This window comes from Dromiciops gliroides, chromosome 6 (genome assembly GCF_019393635.1).
Source record: "Dromiciops gliroides isolate mDroGli1 chromosome 6, mDroGli1.pri, whole genome shotgun sequence".
Lineage (NCBI taxonomy): Eukaryota > Metazoa > Chordata > Mammalia > Microbiotheria > Microbiotheriidae > Dromiciops > Dromiciops gliroides.
The window spans coordinates 62560709-62585480 of record NC_057866.1 but is presented as its reverse complement, the minus strand read 5'-3'; positions in this window follow the sequence as shown (position 1 = coordinate 62585480).

Here is a 24772-nt window from a genome sequence, read left to right as displayed (position 1 = left end):
CACAACCTTTCAGTGCTCTAGGCAGTTCTTTAGGACTATAAAATTCAGAGAAGGTTCTAATCTGCACTGTTCAAAGTAATTTTATCACCGAGGAGTACTATCAATGAAATCATAGGTCTGGTCACTATCCAGTTCCTATATCTTTTATTGCTAAAGGTGTCTGCCCCCTGGAATGGAGACTATAAATCACACAGTATGAATGGAGAGGAATTCCATAGATATTTAGTTCCTTATATACTGGTATGCATCAAATCCTATAATATTGTTGAACCTCTTAAATTGAATTCATAATCATTCAAATGATATTAGTTTAACCACCCACAGATGAAAAACAAAGTTATTTTATATATATATATATATATATATATATATATATATATATATATATATATATATATATATATATATATATATATATATATATAAATTGTCCATACTACAATATGCAATTAGGTCAATGAACTGAAAAGAAATGCATCAAAATATATGATGTAAACTATAAATGGAAAATGAAATGAAATGCAATTAGAGTATAAGAGGAGGGAAAAAAGGGGGTTGGATTATTTTGGGGAACTTGTATAGTCCTTATCATTCCATGGTCCTCCATAAAACAAAAATCTATTGTAAATGTCTTCTGATAATGCTGCATGACTTATGGAATTATAGAGTTACAGTTATAGAACTAAAGAATTAAAATTGAGTTCAATAGATGTATAAATAGGCTGCTACATAAATGAAGAATCACATAGGACAAAGATAAAAGATGTCATCGAGATGAATGACAAGAACATCACATAAGAGAAAAGATTGAATCTATTACTCAATTGATTCTTGGCAGATTATAATCAGAACACTATATGTATACTATAATAGTATGTTATATAATGATAGCAATGCTGATAGGTGGCACAGTAGACAGAGCACTGGTCCTGAAGTTGGGAGGACCTCAGTTCAAATCTCACCTCAGTCACTTACTAGTTGTGTGACCCTTGGAAAGTCACTTAACCCCAATTTCCTTAACATCTGGAACCACCTCCAATTGCCCTAATGTGTATCTTGCCACTGGACCCAGATGGTTCTGGAGGAGAGAAGGAGGTGGTGACCTTGTATAGCCCTTCCTCACTTAAATCCAATTCACTGCAAGTCAAGACATCACCCCAATGTCATATTCCTCTTTGAGAACCAAGGACAAATAGCAACAATTGGATCATGTCAACTTTTTTATGATTCCAGCTTGATAGTAATTTCAGATTGTCTTTCCAGTGTGTCACATCTACCTAAACATTGGCATTAAATCAGAAAAAGAATCATGTACTTTGTTGTTGGCTGGTTTTCATGATATACCCATAATGTTATATCTAAAGTTTAATTTCCTCTTAAGAACTATTGAACATGAGATCATCATATCTAAGGATAAGAAAAGCTTATATTTAAATTTAGCTGCTGTAACAATTTTAAAATTTCAAATTATGATGTCTTTCTGGACCAATCATTCCATGGAAGAAGAGCATTATCTAATTATGAAACATATGGAACATAGTATGTCTGCTATTTGATTTTCTCAAGAGCACTCAAACATGACAACTGTGAGACAGATAAGTTCAATGGACTAATTATCAATTAATAATAAAAAGATAATATACATGACAACTGTGATACAGATAAGTTCAATGGACTAATTATCAATTAATAATAAAAGGATAATATTTTTGAGGACAGTTTCAATAGAAAGCTAAAAACATTAAAATTAGAAAATTCTATTCTATCTCCAAAGAATTTTTCCCTAGAATTTTAAATAAACAAAAAGAATTTATTGAAGAGATTATTTATTATTTCAGAAGGCATATTAATTTGAAAAGCAAAATTTATATCAGTGGCATTATGTGGAAAACTCATTTCAAAGGATTGATTTCTACAAATGGCAATGGTTGACTGCCCAGATATCTGCTTCATCTTAGATTTATTCAGTTCAGTAAACATTTATTAAGCTTACCTATATGCCAGTGTGCTAAATGCTAGGGATACAAAAAGGAGCAAAGTCTCAACTAAAGAAGCCCCTCCCCCCCTCATAGAGTTTACATTCCCATGTTACTGAAACAGATAAAAGAAGCAAAGCCAAACTGTACTTGCTTCAGTTTTCTTTTTTGTTTAACTGGATAGTTTTGGATTCTTGATTCTCACCATCAAAAACGTTCTAAGTGTACATAAGCCACCAGGGATTTATTAGAAAATCAGTAGTTTAATAGCCACCAAATGTCATTCCATTAGAATTAAACATCAACAATATCTTCTTGAAAAACAAAAATAATAGTAATGATTTTCATAAGATTAAGGATTATCAAATTACTTAGAAAAAGTGCTGGAAAAATCTTTAGAAGAACCTTATCTTTTGTTACTGCTTGCCTCCATGTTCACCTCCCTTCCCTGCTACAGTGACGATGCATCTTCTACTAAAACCTTCCACATATGCTACTGGAGAACTATGTGTGGCAAACCTTGAAAGCAGGAAAGCTTTGGATATAGGCTTCATAACTAGATATATTTTCATACACTGCTATAAGACCCACATAGGTTATTATGTGAGAATTTTAATGACACCCCCTGCTGAGAGGGACATTGTGAGAATCAGGCCTGAAAAGAAAACTTGTGACTAGGTGTCCAGAAGTGAACTTTCTGGGGATTCCAAGGTTGGATTGGGGTCTGGAAGTTGTGTCTAATGCCTATGTATCGTGTCAGTCAGTACTACCAGCCAATTAGCTTGTAGCTGTGTGTGAGGATGGCCCTGCTTCCTGTTTCACAGGGGGCTTCTGAGAAAAAGTGGCAAAGGATCTGGGTCTTTTGGTTTAGGACTTTGGTTTGGTGGCAGACTGAAAACTTTATGTGGGCTGTTAGGGAAAGGCAGGGTTTTATCTCTCTCTGGCTATCCCGAACAGATTTAAGCTAAAAAAATCTGTTCTCAATCTCTCTCTCTCTCTCTCTCTCTCCCTCTCTCTCTCTCTCTCTCTCTCTCTCTCTCTCTCTCTCTCTCTCTCTCTCTTCACTAATTTCTAATACACTTTAATAAATACTTAAAAGTCTAAACTCTTGCTGAATCGATCAGTAAATCTTAGCTAGTTTCTCCCCCACACTGGGGTCAGGTCAGGTGACCACATGCTAGATTTTAAATATCACAGCTAGAATTTTAGGCTTTACAATTATCAGCATATTATGAATTACTGTGACCCCATGAAATCCTGATTACCTTCTAAGTTAAAGAGGGTTTGTGGTTGCTATCCTCTCTATCAGTAGAGAGAACCCATCAAAATGAAATTTCAGACTTTTTGAATTAGTACAATTGAGAGAGGATGAGTACATATTTTGGGTGTTGTATAAAATTCTCTTTCCAAAATTATCAACAATACCACATTTAAAATGTATCATTGTCTCCAAGCCTTATCAGACCTTCTCCACCTCTAACTCTAATTAGGTACAAATAAGTTTAGAGAGGAGTGTGTTGGGTGTGTGTTTTTTACCTTGGGCTGCAGTTTCTTGGGTATCAATTTCAGGGGAGGGGGAGAGGATGGACAGATGTTGGACTAGATGATATCCAAGGCCCCTTCTTTTCAATTCAAGCTTTGTAGCTGAGACATACATACAGGTCTACTATCCCAAAAAGCATAGCTTTAAAAAACTCTCTACCACATAGCAACAGTTGCTAGGTATGGCAGTGGTTAATGTACCAGATGAAGCAGGTTCAGTTCACTCAACTGTGGAATTTTAGACACATCCCATTTGTAATCTGTGCAGCCAGATAAAGAAGTTTACCAAGATAGAAAACCATTTGGGATAAAAAAGAATTTAGAATTTTTAAGGAATGTATATTTCTTTGTTTAAAAAAATGGCAATAGTAACCCAATAAAAGACTACCTTAAGATTTCAAAATACTTAATACATGATATAATTTGATAATTTCAATTGAGTTGATTCTATAAACACTTGTGGGACGTCTTAATTACAAAACTCATGTAACAGAACCCCTTCTAAAACTGATAAAATGAGGCATTAATTTTATTATACACTTTTCAAGGATGTTTTCTTTGGGAGGAAAGGCAAAGGATGTGTTAAGGCTCTATCTTTCCTTTTCTAATCTGTTAGATAAATATATGGAAATTCTTTCCTGTGCACAATGAAAAGTAACTCAAGTGGGGAGAAACACAGAAGGAAGAAAAGGTTCTATCTTCTTCTCACTCTACCTCTGACTTGACTTGTGACTGGCTTTTAGCATAAATAGCTGAAACTCCAATGGCTCATTCTCCTAAACTGGAATGGATATAGAATTTGTTTTGATACTTTTGCTGCACCCCAGAAAGAAGTGAATGAATGGTCCAGGGGATGTGGAACTCTACTTCTTTCTGTTCTAGAACTTCATTTGTACTATGGAACATCTGACTTTCCTTTATATACATCCATCATTTAGACATCTTTCTCTCTATTATCACTCTGCAATCACAGGCACTCCTGTACTCCCTCTTTTTATCTCATTGTCCCCAAGTAGTCCAGAATACAGTGTTTAATCAATTGGCTCGCCCCAATGTTACTATAAGGGATTTTAAAATAGAGATTGTTTTGAGAAATATGTGATGTGTATAGTAAGGATTATCTTATGGTGCATACTCAGTGTATCCATTTCTGATTATGGGTGATGTAAGGAATTAATTGTGATTTGGGGTTTTCATGACCCCATCTTTGCTTCATTATGGTCAGACTGAAACAATGTAATCTTGAAAAGCGTAAGAAAAGATGGGTGTATACTTGGAGAGATAATAGAACAAACAAAAGGACCTCTGATTAAATTTGTCATGTATATTAGATGGGATAGAATAACACAAAGAACATTTATTGAGTCAAAGTATCCAACAAACTACCTAAGCCCCATCTAGGAGTTCTCCCATACCCACATGGGCCTGGCCACATTATAATGGGGTACAGCCCAGGGGGTATGTTAAACCAATTGGAGACTTAACATAGCTAAAAACCTCCCTTCCTGTGGGAGAGGCAGGAAGGGGAAGAGAGAACTGCAAGAGAAAGGGAGAGAAGGAGGAACTGGTGGTGGTTGACCTTTGATCTAAACCAGGAGACACTACACAACTGATTCTCCTTGGAACTACAGATTCCAGGTGATGGTGAGTTTGTGTTGATCAAGTCAGGCTGGCTCTTTAGGCAAGCTGAGCTGGAAGCAAGTTTAGGGTTTGAATCGGTTTTTGTTCAAGCCAAGCTTTTTTGAGTAGCTGATCAAGCAGAGTTTATTTGAGGTACCTGGGGGCCTTTTTTGCCCTAGATATTTAGATTCTAACTATCTGGGAAGTGGGACATATTTTTCCCTTTCTATATCCCCTTTCTCATTGTCCCTGGCTCTATTAACTTCACTTATGTTGTAAATTTTGTTCCCATTAATAAAACCTGATTTGTTTGTGGAAAAGAGGCTGTTAATCTCCTTTCTTATCAGTCTGAGAAAAATAACTAAAGAAAAGGCAGTTTGGAAGAGAGGAAATTCTGGAACTAGAGGTCTCCCATTATTTTCTGAACCTCAATATTACTTCAAGCCACCTAATTATGTCTCCCTATACTGAATTTAGCCCATACAATAACCATGTGGAGAATTGGAGGAAGGATGCCAGGTACTGGACTAGATGGCCTCTGAGGTCCATTCCAGATATAGAACTATGATCAGGAATGATAACATTTTCCCTAAGACAAGGAGCCCAGGGTACCCCAGGTTACTTAATAAAACAAAGAGTATGAAAAAAATGGAAGTTAAACCTTTTCAAGAGAGGCAGAGTCTCCTAAAGTTTTCATGTGGTCCCCCAGAACTAGGAACAGCCCCTCTGGCAATGCTTCATGAGATAATCCTTGCCACATATGGATATATGGTTTATAGGCATATTAAATTCGTAATGTGTATTTAAGTTGTTTTTTCTAAGTAGTTCTTTCTTTAATCTTGTCTTTTATTATTCTGCCTTATTTTCCTTCTTATCCCCTCTATACTATTTCTCTTGATGATCTCATCAAGTCCCATATATTCAATTATTATCTCTAAGGGGTGATTCTGGGATATATTTGTCCAGCCATAATACTTCCCCTGACTAATAAAATTAAATTTCCACTTAACTACTTGAACACCACTAACAAGATGTCTCAGAGACATTTTAAATTCATGTCCAAAACAGAATTCATTATCTTGTTTTCCCTTCTTTCTAATTTTCCTACTACTATGGAGTGAACCATCATCCCTCTAGTAACTCAGACTTACAACCTACTGTCATCCTGGATTCTTCTTTAACACTGAACATATATGTTAAATCTGTTGCCAAGTTCTATTGTTTTTAACCTCTAACATCTCTTGTTTATCTCCCTTTCTCTTCTCTAACACTGCCACCAACCTAGTCTGTACCATCACCTAATTCCTGGAGTAGTACAATAGACTTCTGGTTGGTTTCCCTGCTTCAAGATCCCCACCCCTGCCTTACTCAATTCTAGTCAGCCATGACTTTATCAAATTGATCTTACTCAAACAATGATGTGATCCACTTCACCCCAACAACTTTCATTCAGTAAAACTCAGTGGTTCCCTTTTCCTAAAAGATCAAATACAATTTTTTTTCTATTTGTCTTTTAAAAACTTTCATGACTTTGTTCATTCCTACTTTTCCAGGTTTCTTATTTATACCTTACTCCCCTCCACATACTCTGCAATCTAGTGGCAATGGCTTCCTTGCTGTTATGCTCATTATACTCTATCATGAAACTCCAAGCCATATTTATTGACTATGACCCATTCCTGGGATTTTCTCCCTCTGCCTCATTAATTCCTAGCTTCCTTGACTTCTTTAAGTCTCAAGTGATACACAAACTTCTACAAGATATCTTTCTCAATCCAACTCAATTCTAGTGGCAAACCTCTCTAGATTATCCACAATTTACCCTATATATTTTATTTGTACTTAGTTTTTTAGCTGTTTACATGTTGCTTTCCCAATTAGATGATGAGCTTCTTAAGAACAATGAATATCTTTTGCCTTTCATTGTATCCTCAGTGTTTAGCATAGTGCTTGACATATAGAAAGCATTTAATAAATGCTTGTTGATTTAACAAATACTATTTTATTTTTTTAAAATTATATAAAGGGACAGCTGGGTGGCACAGTGGATAGAGCACCAGCCCTGGATTCAGGAGTACCTGAGTTCAAATCCAGCCCCAGACCCTTGACACTTACTAACTATGTGACACCCTGGGCAAGTCACTTAACCCCAATTACCTCACTAAAAAAAAAAAGAAGAAAGAAAGAAAAAAATAATATAAAAACAAAAGGCAATAAGACCTTTAAAATGAACTCCTCCTAGAAATAATCATCAGTGAGAATAAATACCAGCAAAATCAATGAGAAAATAAAATAGGTAATCTAGTCTCTGAGTATTTGTGTCAAAAAAAAAATGACCCCACCTGATTTATTCCAGGGATCTTTAAGCAATTTCTACAAAGGACAGTGGTATGAGTGGGACAATGAGAGTGCTAAAACTATATGAATTACCTTCCCTGGAAAAATATCAATATGCTGATACTATCAGAATTAAAATTAGATGGTTGATCTTCCATTTTTTTCTTTTATGTGTAGATATTAGGCAAATTGTTTTACATTTTATTTGGCTATTATTATTGATATTAATTCATCATTTTTGTGAGGCAATGAGGATTAAGTGACTTCCCAGGATTGCAGGGCTAGTAAGTGTCAAGTGTCTCCTGCTGGATTTGAACTCATGTCCTCCTGAATCCAGGGTCAATGCTTTATCCGTTGTGCCACCTAGCTGCCCCCTGATATTAAATGGTATTTGACACAGAATCATGGAATATCAAAGTTTCAAGGTGTCTAAAAGGCTATCTAGTAAAATCTATACCTGATCAGGAATGCATACTAAATCACTGACAAGCATTTAGCCAATCCACACATTGGACATCAAGTAAGCAAGTCAAATCTGCCCTTCATATAATATCACCATAATATTTTGATAACTCTCTTAATGTGCTCCAGTTTGTCAATAGCCTTTCTTAATGTGAGTTCTGAAACTAAACAATATTCTAGATAGAGTCTGAGCAGGGAAAGATTGAGAGAATCTGTTACTTTTCTTATTCTGGAAACAATGCCTCACAATTCAACCTACCTTCATTAGTATTTTTTGGAGCATTTGCCATTTCATATTATTACTCATTTTGACCCAGTAATTTATTAAAACTCCAAAGAATTTTTCTGCTCCCATCTTTACTTTTATAGGTAAATTTTGTTATACAAGTGCAGACATTTATATTAGTTGCTATTACATTTCATAAATTAGAATCATCAATTTCACAATGTGTTGTAATAGCATATCTAGATTTTTTGAGTTTATTTGTACTTACTTATTTTTAAGGGGAAGGCCAATTAACAAATCTTGCTCTTCAAAGTAAATTGATGGTTACATCATTCCTCATTGCTTTTCTTTAATCTAGAGCTATATTCTAGCTGAAGTTGGACAGTGGTGTGGAGGGAATGGCTGTTAGGATGTGATTAAACCTTTGATCCAAATGACTAGAAGGAAATGATGTGTCAATTGACATTTGGAAACTTTATTTCATATTTTACCTTTTAACATGAGCAATATGTGTTAGCAAATCATAAGGGTTTTGTGCATGGTAAATGTATCAGAAGCATGGGTTTTAGGGAAAACGTGTGCAAAAATTTTGATCAACTTAAACACATCACAAAAGGATTTAAACAATCCATTTAGGTAAATTGCATTATATGCAAGTTGTATATTTCAGGTACCAAGTGGTAAATATAAATGACTAATATAAAAGTCTCCTGAGCAAAGTCATTAATGTAGCCTAAGCACTTGAAAATGATTACTGACTTGGGTAAATGCATATATGTAATCAGAAATTTCTGGAGGTGCTTCCTCTAACAGAGAAATCCAAAAGGATAGAAATAAATGCAAGTAATTTGAGTGCTTTGCACTGACATTTAAATACAGGAGGAAAAAAAAATGTTAATAGGATAAGTACCAGAAAGGATTAACTAATGCTAAACACTAAAGAGGATTAGCTATTATCCTGTCTATACAGGCACCTAAGTTTCATGTGGCCAAGTAGATAGGGTAAAGAAAGTAAGTGCAGCAAAATGGGACTTTTTTATTTTCCATAAGCTTATATTAAAATCAGTTTTTATTAAAGCACATACCTAAACAAGTCACACAATACTTAAGCTTTGCTTTGGATAATCTAAACTGTAGTATGCCTTTGAATGTGTACTGACTGGGGGAAAATTTGAGCATTTTTTTCTCTTAAAAGTTATTTTTTAAAAATGGCATTCACCACATATAATTAAATATATGTTACTTATGTTTATTATTTATGTATTTACAGGTATATACAATATATAGGTATATTTATGTATATATGTATGATATGTGTGCATTAGTATAATGAAATCTACCATCCAATCCTAACTATATGGATGAAGCTTGTTCAGTAATTAAATATGACCGTGATTGAAGAGATTTGTCTCATTCAATTGCATTTTTCATTTTGGCATACTAAATTCTATCCTAAACTTCAGACCAGAGGTATAAATAAGTACTGTCACTGGAGCTTTGTCCCAGAGTATAGTCAAAGGACACTAAGAAGACTTGCAGTCCATGGGCAGAAGAGAAACAATTGAATATAATCAGCAACAATACTTAAAATAAGAAATTATCATATAGCCAAATATCCTTTCTACTCTTATTGTATTCAATTGTAGGCAGCATATTAAAGAAGAGAATTGAAAGCCTAGCATAGGCCAGAGGAGAGTCCTTGCCTGATGCTTCCTGACTCTGTGATCCTATTCCTGGCTCTTTCCTACTCACCTCCTTCCTTTCTCCAAAAAAATTTTCATATATCAATCTTAATCTCCTGGAAAGAAGGCAATATCTTTGGTGGGATCTCTCTTGCCAGAGGCTCAATTCAATTAAATTTGTCTTTAAAAATTGGCTTGAGAGCACATTTCTATTGCTTTTTCTGAAGGTATTTTGTGCTCCTGGCCCCTGGAACAAAAATTACAAGGTAGGCCTTTACCTTCAAGATATACATTGCAACTTTAAAATGTCTGTTTCTGAACCTAAGGAAATTAAGTACTCTCAAAGAGTGAGGTGAAATATTAAATAAACCAATTTGTTTTTAAGAGCCTTGATTTTCAGGTATCTATCATTGTCCAGACCTAGAATTTTTCAGATACTTTCTACCATTAGGTGACTGTTTATTTTTCCTCTAATTGGTACCATGCTTAGGAAGAATGAGGGAATAAAAGGAATTAAAAATACTCCCCCCACACCTCCCACCTCCAGATGGGTTATGCTTCAATTATATTTCAAATTCTTACCTGCAGATAGATGATAAAGAACTGGCTAACTTCATTTCATGATCTTTGTTGCATTTACAATTTATTACTGATGGTACAGTGTGCTTTCAGTGAACAAATACAATTCATGAAATATGGCTGTGGTTGTTGTTGAGTTGTTTCAATTACATCTGACTCTTCCTGAACAGACGTGGAGTTTTCTTGGCAAAAATACTGGCTTAGTTTGCCATTTTTTTCTACAGCACATTTTACAGATGAGGAAACTGAGGCAAACCAGGTTAAGTGACTTGTTTAGGGTCACACAACTAGTGTATGACGCCAGATTTGAACACACAAAGATGGGTCTTCCCGACTGCAGGTGTATCATTGAATGTACTGTGGCACTTAGTTGCCCCAGAAATATGCTGGTCCAAGGAACAAAAATCACTGGTTATGGGGTCTACTTCCAAAACAGGTTTTATAACTATAAAATGTCTATTTTTGAATCTAAAAAAAGAAAATGTATTTCAGGGAATGAGGGGAAATATTGAAGAAACCATTTATTTTTGAAAACATTAGTTTTCTTGCATCTATCATTAGCCAGACCTAGAATGATTTGGTCTCAGTAATATGGCTATTTATTTCATATTTCATTCCTAATTCCTTCTTTTGCAAGCAGTCAGGTAATGTAATTTCTAGCTGCTTTCCAGTGATTATTTCCCACACTCAATCACATAATAAAGATTGTTTTTTAATACAACTGTGTTTATTGGTTTGTGTTCAGACTATGTTAATTATTGTTTTCAAGTCATAAGGATGAATGTTCTGGATACATGAGAAAGATGTCAGTGAGTATTATGGGCCAAAAAAGGAATGAGTATTCACTTCCAACTAATTTATTTTGCATATATTAGTACATAAAAGATAATATATTTGGAAAATATTTCTAAAATTCAGGCAACTAAGATATTCTGGAAGTTGGCCAGTCCCGATCATGTATCTGCTACAGGGAGTTAGTTCAGTGGAATTCAGGCATGGAACAAGTAATCTAAGAAGTAGGTTCTTTGTGCAGGATTGCCTGATCCTTCTGTGCTCAAACAGTTGCAATTTCTATAAAGAGAATTGCCTTTACTTTAAATGAAAGTTAAGTTGTCAGACATCTATCAATCTACCCAATGCATCACTAGTATAAATGGAATGAGGCTGAAAATGGTTAAACAGGAATCTCACCAAGATTTTACAGTCATGCACTACCTGAAAAAAGTAGTTAAATTTTTCTCATCTACTAGACATTTTTCTAAACTACACAGTGAGATAGAACACTTACTCAATACTTTTTTATGCTTATTACTACTTACAGATATCAGAAATGAGAGACGAAGTATATTCATTTTAAATTTGCCAAATTTTAATTATACTATACTATACTATATATACATATATATATATATATACACACATATGCTTAGCTACACTCTATGTATCAAAAAATTAAAAATCCATAGAAAATGAAATAGAATACTCTTTCTCTGACGAAAATTCATAAAGAAATAATTTAAATTTAATAGAAATCTATGATGAAGGAATTTATCTTATTTTTATGGCACTACATGTCTAGTATGGCTCATAAACATGTTTATAAACTCTCATTATCTTTAAATACCTTTTCTATTGAAGATTTTTAAGGGATAATCTTTAATGTTATGCCATGGTTATGGAAAAAAGGAGTTAAATGCCAATTTTCATTACTCCATGGCATGTGAACACCATATTTGGCATGCAATACATTGTTTGAAGTTTGGTGAAGAGTGAGCATACTGTTTGCTAAGTAGAATTGACAAAACTCCATGATGATTAAAAAGATAGTAAGACTGAAGGCCTAATCAATATGGATTCTCACAATTCTTTTATAAAACTTCTATACATTAAAGACTTGAATTTTAGGATAAATTCCTCCCCCTCCTAAAACCAAGTTATATGAAAAGATAAATACTTTTGAGATTATTTAAATTTGTAGTTTTACACAGTGACCACAGGGCACATTTGGTAACTTAATAGTATTGTTATATTCAACTTCAGTGATCAAGTTAGAAAAAGGAAACAGGGTTCCAGGGATCACAGTATTTAGATTGTCTATCCATATTAATTGAAGCAGTTCAACTTAATTTAACTAGTATTCTAAGCATGAAACATTGTTGATTGATTAGCTTATTTGCATTCCAATGTAGGAACTAAATTATACCAGTACTGACCAAACAAAATAAAAAAAATAAAATAAAATAAGTTTCAGGCAAATGTGAAGATGGCTCTCAGGTTCTTTTTAAAGAAATAACTAAAAGCATTACTAGAGTTACATCTTATTATGTGCCCAAAGGCAAAAATAAATATCAAGACATAGGCTACTTGGTCATCTCACCCTGCATATACTTTTTTTTTTTAATTTTAATGAGGCAACTGGGGCTAAGTAACTTGCCCAGGGTCACACAGCTAGTAAGTGTTAAGTGTCTGAGGCCGGATTTGAACTCAGGTACTCCTGACTCCAGGGCCAGTGCTCTATCCACTGTGCCACCTAGCTGCCCCCTCACCCTGCATATACTTAAAAACTATGGTTTATTTATTTTTTTTGTTTTTGTTTTTTGCATACATTTACATTGGCTACATTTTCCTTTCAAAGTTTTCTCTTCCCCCAACCCAGATTGCCCTAATATACAAGTTTTTGTTTTGTTTTAAAGAGGAAAAAGAGGAAAAAATAAATTCACAACTCACCAACAAATCAAAATTATTTTTGACATTATGTGAAGGGCAGGTAGGTGATGCAGTGGATAGAGCACTGACCTTGGAGTCAGAAGGACCTGTGTTCAAATCTGCCCTAGGACACATGATACTTTCTAGCTGTAAGACAGAGGGGAATTCACTTAGCCCCAATTGCCTCAAACATATATGGCCAACTCCAATTGTGTTGATATATATCTTGCCACTGGACCCAGATAACGCTGGAGGAGACAGTGAAGCTGATGACTTTGCACAGCCCTCCCGCATTTAAATCTAATTCATTATGTCATGACATCACCTGATGATATCATGGGCCTTTTAGAGAATGAAGGACAAACAATAACAACAACACACCTGTGGATTCTAATTCTTCAAAGGAATGGAGGAAGCAGTTTTCTCATATGTCTTCTTTTGGTGCCAAATTTGGTTTTTTTTACAATTTTTTTGAATTCAATTTTAATTATGTTCAATGCTAACCCATTTCCTTTGTTTTAGTCATTGTGTAGATAATTTTCTTCACTGTTTGCTTCACTTTACATCAATCTTTCCATTCTTTTCTGTTAAAATATCTGTAATTTCATACAGGATAGTAACAATCCATTCCATCCATGTATCAACATTTCTTTAGACATTTGCCAAGTGAGGGTTATCCCTCTTATTTCCCAATCTTTGCTAACACAAAAACACGATCCTGATTTTGCATTAATATTGATCACAAAAATATCTATGTAGAATACAAGATCATTCACCTTAATTCAACATATGACTTAATATTCAGTGACTTCAAAACTGGTGATGACAATGACAACTTCAATATAACGAAAAAGGAGAAGGAAGTAAAACTTAAGATGGAAAATTTGGTTCAATATTAAGGATGGAAACACTAAAAGGCATATACATTACATAGAAGCCTTAGGTTTGTATATTTCATCTTTTTTTTAAGGTACTTGGAAGCCATTATATATGTCTAGCACCATAAATTATCACTGCAAGACTGAATATTAGTAGAAAGGAAAAGTCTAGTTGGTAGTGAAATAGCTCACTGGCATAGTAGATAGAGATTGGAGGCAAGAATATTTGAGTTTAATTTTTATTAGATGAGAAAGTATTAAATATGTGACCCTTGACAAGATACATACTCCCATTCATAATTTCCTCACTTGTAAAATAGGGATAATAACACCTACCTCATAGTCTCATAAATATTTATCTATCTCTCTCTCTATATATATATATATAAACACATATATTTCTATATATACATGTGTATATACATAGGTACACAAACATACACACATATATATTGTAAACCTGGAAAATGTATGTAAACATATATGTCAACATAGACCATATGTATGTTAGCTATTTTGATAATGAGATGGTGATGTGGGAGTCTTTCAAGATTTATCTGACTGTTTAGTATAAGATTGGACTTCTATGAATGGAAATCAAAATCAATACCAATTAGAAGAAAGAAATGGTGAGAAAAGTATGTACTATTCAATTAAAATAAATTAAAATTAAAATAAATCTAACCTTTTCTAAAGGTAATTAATGCTAAAAATATTTTTTAAAAACATCTTTAAGGGAGCAGCTAGGTGGTGCAGTGGATAGAGCACTGGCCCTGGATTCAGGAGGTCCTGAGTTCAAATCTGACCTCAGACACTTGACACTTACTAGTTGTGTGACCCTAGGCAAGTCACTTAACCCCAATTGCCTCAAAAAAAAGAAAAAAAAACAGCTTTGAAGGAAGACATATCAATATGAACTTTCATTATTTCCTAAGGAAGTTTAACCAGTATAAAGCAAACACTACAAGAAAGAAGCTAAAAGACCTTGGGAAAAGCTCATCAACGAGGAAACATAATGACTTGGCCAAGTGCTGAGGTATAGAAAAAAAAGAAACTATGATTTAGAATATTATCATATTTATAATATTATCCAGAAGTGGATAGATAAAGATTGCATGTAATATCTATTCACTAACAGCAAGGAAAATGAGAGACATTTAGTTTAGAGATATCTTGGCATGAGTAAGATTGAATTAAGTTAGATGATACGAAAAACACATAAAGATAAAACCAGAAAGATGTCAAATAGCAGAAAAATGGAAAAGATCAGTGGGCATTTCTATTGAAATTTTTTTTTCAAAAGTGAGTATAATGAATACATTTCTCATATAAGATTATAGTCTCTGATGTTAGGGTACACACTCCTCCACACTGAGCAGTGAAAACTACACTATAGAAAAGAAAAATCTAAACCACTATGAAAAAGAGAAGATACCAAACAAATCATGTGATAATATGTAATACATGATGATATGAGTGTATTCAGGTAATCAAGAGGATGTCATTATGAATTCACACTGCCATTTTTTCATTTCATGAAATATATATGAGGATGATCCACAAGTATTGAGGACATCCTTGATGAAAATGTGAAAGAAGACAGGCAGGGTTTAACAAATAGCATTTGTCAGTAGACTTTTTGCATCCACATAATTAGTGGAAATATATAGAAAATACTGGATCCTATCTTGTTGTTAATTGACTATTTATAAAAGGATTTGATTTGGTGTAAAATGATGCATTTTAAAGGTTTTCCTCCAAGAAGGTGTCTCAAAAGCATATAGTAAGTTCTCAAGTTTTTTGTTTTTTTTTTATATGTAAAAACAAATTTATTTTAACATCAATTAAAAAAAATTGTTCCAACTTCTCTTCCTCCTCTATTCCCACCCCCACCCACTAGAACTCAAGCATTTCAAAATAAATTATACATGAGTAGTCATGGAAAACATTCCCACATTAGCTAGGTTGTGAGAAAAAAACAGTCAAAAAACTCCCCAAACTTCAGACTAAGGAATTGTCAAAGAGAAAAAACATTTTTTTAAAAAATGTGTTTCCAGGGGAAGCTAGGTGGTGCAGCAGACAGAGCACCGGCTCTGGAACCAGGAGCACCGAGCCCAAATCCGGCCCCACACACCCAACACCCACCAGCCACATAATCCCAGGCAAGCCACCCACCCCCAATTGCCTCACCAAAAAAGAAAAAAAAAAAGAAAAGAAAAAAAAATGTGTTTCCATCTATTTCAGATACTATCACTTCTTTCTCTGTAGATGGGTTGCCATTTTCATAGTCCTTCAGGGTTATATTGGACCATTGCCTTGCTGAAAATAACCACATGCTTCCCAGCAGATCATTTTACACTATTGCTGTTATTTTGTATACAGTGCATTTCACTCTGCTTCAGTTCATGTAGGTCTTTCCAGGTTTTTCTAATAGTATCCTGTTCATCATACCCTAAATAATGTACCTTAAACTTGACAAAGGATTTTCTTCGTATTAGCCCAGCAAAGTCATCCTATTTCCCTCCATCCTATTCCCTTCCCATGATATTTACTCTATTTTCCATCTTCTTTTAAACTATTCCTCCTCAAAAGTATTTTACTTCTGACTGTCCCCTCCCCTACTCTGCACTCCCTTTTTTTTCACCCTTCCTTCCTTATCCTCTTCCCCTCATACTTTCTGGTAAGGTTAAATAGATTACTCCTCCCAACTGGGTGTGAATGTTATTCCCTCCATGAGCCAACTCTGATGAGTTTAAGGTCTTTGAGCTAATTCTATGTTCCAAATTTTCTTCCTCCCTCTCTCCTCAACCCTCCCTATGAAATCAAGCAATTCAATATTTCATACTTGTGCCGTTATGCAGAACATCTTCACCTTCCTTGAAAGTATTTTGCTTTTTGCTACTCTCTCCCAGAATCTGCCCTTCCCTCCTTCCACCCCCCCCCTTCCCTTATCTCCCTCCCCTCCCTCAGGGCAAAATATATTACTATACCCACTTGAGTATGTATGTTAGTCCTTCTTTGAGTCAATTCTGATGATATTAAGGTTCAAACACTCCCCAATTCCTTCCCCCTCTTCCCCTCCCCTCCATAAGCTTTTTTCTTGTTTCCTTCATATGAACAACCTCTCCCCAGACCATCGCTCCCCTTCCCCCTCCCCCAGTCTATTTCTCCTACACCTCAACCCTATTTTAAGGGTGTCATTATGGGTTAGTTAGGTGGCACAGTGGACAATGCACCAGCCCTGGACCCAGGAGGCCCCAATCCCAAATCCAGCCCCATACATAAGACACCCCACAAAGAACAAAACATAACTTCCCTTCGTATTCATTTCGGACCTGTGTCCTCTGTATTATCTTCCCATATAGGAATGTTAACAGTTTGATCTTTTAATATCCCTCATGAAGTCTTTTTCCAGGTTTTTCTTTTTATGCTTCTCCAGGGTGTTGTATTTGAAAGTCAAATTTTCTATTCAGTTCAGGTCTTTTCATAACAAATGCCTGAAAGTCTTCTTTCTCCTTGAAGTTCCATGTTTGCCTCTGAAAGATGATGCTTAGTTTTGCTGGGTATGTGATTTTTGGCTGTAGTCCCAGTTCCTTTGCCCTCTGGAATATCATATTCCATGCCCTCCGGTCCTTTAATGTAGAAGCTGCTAGATCTTGCTTTATCCTTATTGGAGCTCCACAGTATTTAAATTCCTTTTTTCTAGCTGCTTGCAATATTTTCTCCTTGACCTGGGAGTTCTGGAATTTGGCTATAATATTCCTGGAGGTTTTCCTTTTGGGATCTCTTTCAGGAGGTGATCGGTGGATTCTTTTAATTTCTATTTTAGCTTCTGCTTCTAGAATATCAGGGCAATTTTCCCTCACAATCTCTTGGAGGATGGTGTCTAAACTCTTGTTTTGGTCATGGTTTTCAGGTAGTCCAATGATTTTCAAATTATCTCTCCTAGATTTATTTTCTAGGTCAGCTGTTTTTCCAAGGAGATATTTCACATTGCCTTCTATTTTTTCATTCAATTGGATTTGCTTTACTGTGTCTTGGTTTCTCATAAACTCACTAGCTTCCATTTGTTCAATCCTAATTCTTAGGCAATTATTTTCAGCAGACAGTTTTTTAATCTCCTTTTCCATTTGGCTTTTCAAACTGTTGACTTTTTTCTCATGACTCTCCTGCATTGCTCTCATTTCTCTTTCCATTCCTTCCTCTCTTTCTCTACATCTTCGTTCTATCTCTCCTACTTTCTCTTCAAAGTCCCTTTTGAGAGCTTCCATGGCCTGAGACCAGTTCATATTTTTCTTGGAAGCTTTGGATGTTGGAGCTTTGACCCTATTATTATCTTCTTCTTCTGAGGATGTATTGTGGTCTACCTTACCCCCAAAGAAATTTTCGATGGTCTTCTGCTTTCTCTGCCTACTCATCCTGGCTTACTGTTTCTTGGCTTTTTACTCCTTAAAGTGTAGCGCTGCTTCCCGGACACACTGTTCGTGCTACAGTGTGGCCCAGGGGGTGATTGGGCTTCTTCTCAGCCTGCCTGGCTTGTGAGTAATCACAGCCACTTTCTCTTTGACCCGGAAACAGAAGTCTGATTGAACTCTGATTCTCTATGGTCGGAAGCTTGGCGTGCTTTTACCCCTCCCCCACTGGGCCACCACCACTCGATTCAGCCCACTGGTTCAGACCCAGGGCGCTTTGTCCCAACTCCAGCAGATACTCCCTCCACTTCACCCCGGCCTACCTCCGAACCCCCTCACCAGTCCGTGATCGGAGCCTCAGAAGCTGCTGGTGCTGAAGACTCTGACGTGTTGGAGGCACTGTCCCTGGTTGGGTCCGGACCGCGCGCTGAGCTGTTCAGCCTGATCAGTAGGTGATCAGAATTGCCCTCTTTTGCGGAGAAACAGTCTCACTCTGTTCTTATGTGCATTAGGCTGTTCTGGGTTTTGATTTTTACCGCATTATTTGGGCGTGAATGGACGGGTTTATCTGGAGCTTGTGGGAGTCACAGCCTCTCCTCCGCCATCTTGGCTCTGCCCCCTCAAGTTTTTTTTGACAGAATAATGATTCGGTTTAACTTCCATCTGATTATTAATAATATCAAATGAAGAATAAAAGAGCAACATATTCAATAAAGGTGTTTTCTATTATCAGAGAAGATGACCTGTGCAGAGACCAAATAGAAAAGGAATTCTCTACAAAATGGTAAGCTTTACATGTATGCTTGTTTAGGAATGTCATTTTGATGATTGCACCAACTTCTAAGCCACTGCAGTCTTATAAATGAAATGCACAACCATTTGAAATTATTTAGCCTCATTAAATTGCACTAAGAATAAAAAATGAAAGAAACCTTGTAGGTGAGGAATTCTGGAAGATTATTTGCATTAATGTGTGCATACCTTTGATTCAATGTTATTTCCAGTAACATACCCCCAAGGAAGCTAAGAGGGAAAAATAACTAAATGTACAAGAATAGTTATAGTAGCATGCTTGGTTGTAGCAAAGAACTGGAAATAAATAGGATCCCATCAGTTATGGAATATTTTTAAAAGTGAGTTATGTGAATAAAATTTAGTATTATTATCCCAGAAGAAATTAAGATTATACCAGATCAGAGAAAAACAGGGAGAGCCATATGAACCGATGCAGAGTGAAGTCATGAGGAGACAGACAAGAACCATTTATTCAATGATAACAATAAAAGTATGAAGAAAAATAATCATGAGACAAACTATGACTTCAAAAAATAATAGTAGAACATTCCTTTGGGGTCTTGGAAGAACGCTGATGGGCTAGAGATGCAAAATGAGCTATCCATTCTTATATATGACCATGATGTTGATTTGTTTTGCTTGACTGTATTCGTTTATTTATTAATCAGTTTATTTTAGAAAACAGAAGGCTCCTATTGATAGTAGACTAGTGAGAGATATTTTTAAAAACATTGGTTAACCATATTTTAAAATGGACAGCAGAAAAAAATGCAGTCACACACTTCTAATTCATTCAATTTTATATAAACATTAATTAAAAATATGTATAAAATTCAGTTTTCTGTAATATTATTTTTAGTTCATCATATAGAAGTTTGAATTTTGACAATCAAGTTCATAACAAAAATAAAATTCAAACAAAATTAATTCTTATTGCCTATGCCATGGTATGAAGCTGAATAGATGTGTCATTGGACTCTGTGGTCAATACATATATTTTGGAAAGATCCTGTACAAAGATAATTAATGAGGCTCATAAGTAAATATGAGGATGAAAGCACAAAGACTTGCATTTGGGAGAGTACACAGAATACACACGCATGTATACTCATATACATACATATATGCATATACATATGTATTCTGGCTGATGATAATGGAATGCTGTAATTTACAAGGAATAAACATTATGATTATAGAAGGAGCAACATAGACATGTATTTTGGGCACAAATCACATGCAACACATAACAATGAATTGCATTCAATGGGATAGCATATTGCTAGTTATACTGTTATACTGGTACCACACTATGATATCTAGGAGACCAACATTTTGTGAAGAGCCATAGTGGGGAAATGACATAAGGATATAGGTGACAATTATATGGAATTGGAAAACATGAATGGGTAACATCACAAGATTATAGATTTAGAGCTGTAATAGATATTGGAGATCATGGAGTCTAACTCCAGTTTTCCAGGTGAGGAAAATGAGATTTTAAAGCTCAAGTTTGAAAAGATAGTGTCAGAGGCAAGATCTGAACCCAGGTTTTTTCTGACTCCAAGTACATGATTTGAACTAATATTCTATTATACTACCAATAGAGAGGAGATCCAGGAGACTAATGAAATCATTGATGAAATTTTGAAGAAGTCCTATAATGCATTTATATAAAATTTGCTTTTTCAGTGTCAGTTCATGTCACTTAGAAAATATTATGATGTAACTTTTAGTGATTACCTTAGATTCAAGGTAGAGTATTAATCACGAACCTGATAGACAACAGCAATTTTAGTGAAGTAGAATCAACAGGTTGCAGTTAACTTTTTCATTTTCTTTACCTTTTTTCTTATATATCTACTGATTGTTGTTTGGAACATAATCAGAAAATAATGTAAATGTATATGTAATGTATACAATTTGGCTAATATGGGTACACAGAGAACAACTATCAACAAATCTTTTAATTATAGGGTCCCTTTGAAATTTCTACCATGTACAACAATAATTTATTAGGTTAAGTAATGGCCTATCTTCCTGAAAATTGTAATTCTATAAAAAAATATTCACTGAAATTGGAACCCTAACTATAGTCCACATGTGCTTCTGAAATTTAAGCCATTATCTCTTAGGGACAGGCAGTAATGACTGTAATAAACTAAAGAGACCTCAGCTTAAACCAACAGGTGATTATACTTGATGATAGACATGTAAACATGACCTTATTTAATTAATTTGCTAATGGTTTTTCTTTTTTCTTTTCTTCTTTTTTTTTTTTTGGTGAGGCAATTGGGGTTAAGTGACTTGCCTAGGGTCACACAGCCAGTAAGTGTCAAATGCCTGAGGCCTGATTTGAATTCAGGTCCTCCTGAATCCAGGGCCAGTAGTCTATCCACTGTGCCACCTGGCTGCCCCTAACAGTTTTTCTTTATGGACACTATCCCAAATTTCCTCATAACATACAGGAATAGTTACATTCCACATTTTCAACAACATTAACTAACCATTGAATTTTGAGGTGAGACAATATCACTTGTTGGTTGGGCGACAAAGTGTGATTTGTGGAATTTCCATAAAGCAGAAATAGAAGTTTAGAATAAACATTTTCTCATCAGCCCCATCAGAAAATGTTATTGGACCTTTATCTATCTTTGTTAATGTTCTGTAATTTTAGCCATGACTGACTGATCTTTTGGAGGGTTTTCTTGGCAGAGTCAATGGAGTGGTTTCCCATTTCCTGCAACAGCTTAATTTACATATGAGGAAACTGAGACAAACAGGGTGAAATTACTTGGCCAGGGTCACTATTATGCTACCAGTAGCTGTGCCTAGCAAATATCTATCTTTACAAGTGTAGAAATCTTAGGACAGAGGTTTTTAGTGTGACATATTCCACTGTCTCTTATGTTCCTGGACTTGTACAGATCGTTTCTTCTGAAATAGCTTTAGAGAGGTTTATATTAATTTGAGGGTAGTCCTGTTCCAAGGACAGCTATCCAGGAAGTTACCAAGTCAGTAGGTCATCATTAATGTATAAGAACTTACTATATTCTAGACTCTGTGCTAAGACTCGAGGATACAAAAAATAAATGGTCCCTGTGTTTGAGAAGCTAACAGTCTAACGAAGGACAAAACACATACCATTTAAGTCTTTATATACATATACACACAAATACATATGTATACATATATATTTGTGTGCACACACGTGTGCGTGCGTACACACACACGTGTGTATGTGTGTGTGTGTATATATATATTTCAATGGTAGGGAATTTAAATCTCAGGATGTAGAAAGAGAATGGAGAAAGGCCTCTTGCAAACTATTCTTGATCTCCTTCCTCAGGGTTTTCTGGAGTGAACTTTCCAAAGCATCTCTAAATTAAACAAGATCAAGTGACTTTCCTTGGCATGACAAACAGGGGACTGCTGTTTTGGGCACTGCAGGAATCAAATGTCATTGTAGGCTAAGTCAAGTGCTATCTGACCCTGTAGTTCAGCATCTCCCTAGGTAGTACTTGCTATGACTTAATATCTCTCATTTGACCTAACCTTTTCTTCTTTGACATCCACTCTGCTGTTATATCATTTCACCAGCCCATCTGTGACTTGCTCCAGAGAATTTAGAGTACTTGTCATTATCTCATGAAACCTCCCATGACTATATTAAATGAAAATAAAAAAATATCCAATACCAAACCCATAAAATCTGAAACTATAAGCTACCTAAACTACTTTCCTTGTATGAATTCTGAGAAAAAAGATGATTTCATTGTGAGTTGCATTTTATAACCATTTCAAGTGAGAAGGAAAAGAAAATAATGTGCTGAATACACACATCATCCTTTAGTTTGCTTTAGCCAAGCTAAGTCTCATTTTGTCTTCTATTGTTCATCTGTCAAAAAGTGTTCTTCTTTCTACTTGGCTCTGATTATTTTTTCTGTGTATTCAGCTACTTCTCTTAGTAATCCATCTTTACTTTTCACATGTATTTTGCAGTTACTTCCTAATAATATCTGCCACAATGCCCAACATCTGAATTTTCAAAATATGGAAGGAATACATTGCATGGTATAGTGGAAGCAGCACTGGGAATGAATTGGAGAGAACTTTGTTTTAGATTTAAATTCAACTAGCTATGTGACCTCAAGAAAAATGCTCAACATCTTTGGGTCTCAATTTCCTAAAAAATACAATGAGAGATTTGGTCTTGGTGATGTCTAAGGTTTTGTCTAGGTTTTGTATCAGAGTCAGGACCACAATTGAGTTTTTCTTAATCTTTGCTCTGTAACATTTGTGAATAGTGTTCATGTCTCTCCTCATCCCATTTGATTTTTGGATTCAAACATCAAAAGTGATCTTCATAAAATATTGGTCCAACCATATTAACTCCATACTCAGTGAATTGCATTGCCTCCCTTTACCTCCAGGATCAACTGTAAAATCCTCTATTTGACATTCAAAGCCCTTATCCCCTGTCTTGCCTCCTTCCAGTCTACTTATAATCCTTTCCTTCTTCAGATACCCTTCAATACATTCCTGAGAATGACTGAACCAGATTAACATATAATTGGAAAATATTTATTAAATATATAAAAATACATAGAACAGAGATAATGTTAAACCATGGTTTTCTAAGTCAATATGGAGGCAGCTAGATAGCTCAGATAATAGAGCACTGGCTGTGTATTCAGGAAGACCTAAGTTCCAATATAGCCCCCAACATTTACTAGCTGCATGACTCTGGGCAAATAACCTTTGTCTTAATCCATTGGAGAAGAAAATGGCAAACTATTACAGTATCTTTGCCAAGAAAACCACATGGACAGTATTGGTGTATGATGATCCATAGGGTCACAAAGAGTTAGGCACAACTGAAGAACAAGAAAAGTCATTAAGTAGCCTGCAAGGATTTTCATAAATAGTTGTCTTCCACATCATAGCCGTTAGGGGTACCCCACTGTCTGGATAATTGATGTAAAAGTTATACTAGATCTTTGTAGAAGAGGATGACTGAATTTTTCTTTTCTTTTTCTTTTAAGGGGCATTTATGGTACCTTATAAAATTTGGGTTAAGTATTTGGTGATATCTTATTATATAATACTATACATATGTTTTGTGAATTTCTAAGTTTCTAAACTTTTTGTTTCTCATCTGTTGGCCTTCATGTGTTGTCTGTAGCTTCTGCAAAAGTCCCCCCAAATTCTCATTCAATTTCTTTTGCCAACCTGTGATATACCGAAACTGTGATGGGGAAAAACACAATGTGGAAGGGATAACTACACAGTTTAATGGCCCTTGTTTCTATTTGAATTTGACACCACTGTTCTGCAGGAATACTTTCACTATCCCTTTCAATTCTAAGTCTTTCCCTTTGTTGATGGTCTCCTATTTATCCTGTATATAGTTTGTTTTTTCATATCAGTTTATATGTTGGTACAATTTAAATGTTCATAAACATTTCTGTTTACATTTTGAGTGCAATAACTATCTTTTTCCTTTCTTGTATTTTAGAACAGTGCCTGGCACATAGTATTAGCTTAATAAATGCTT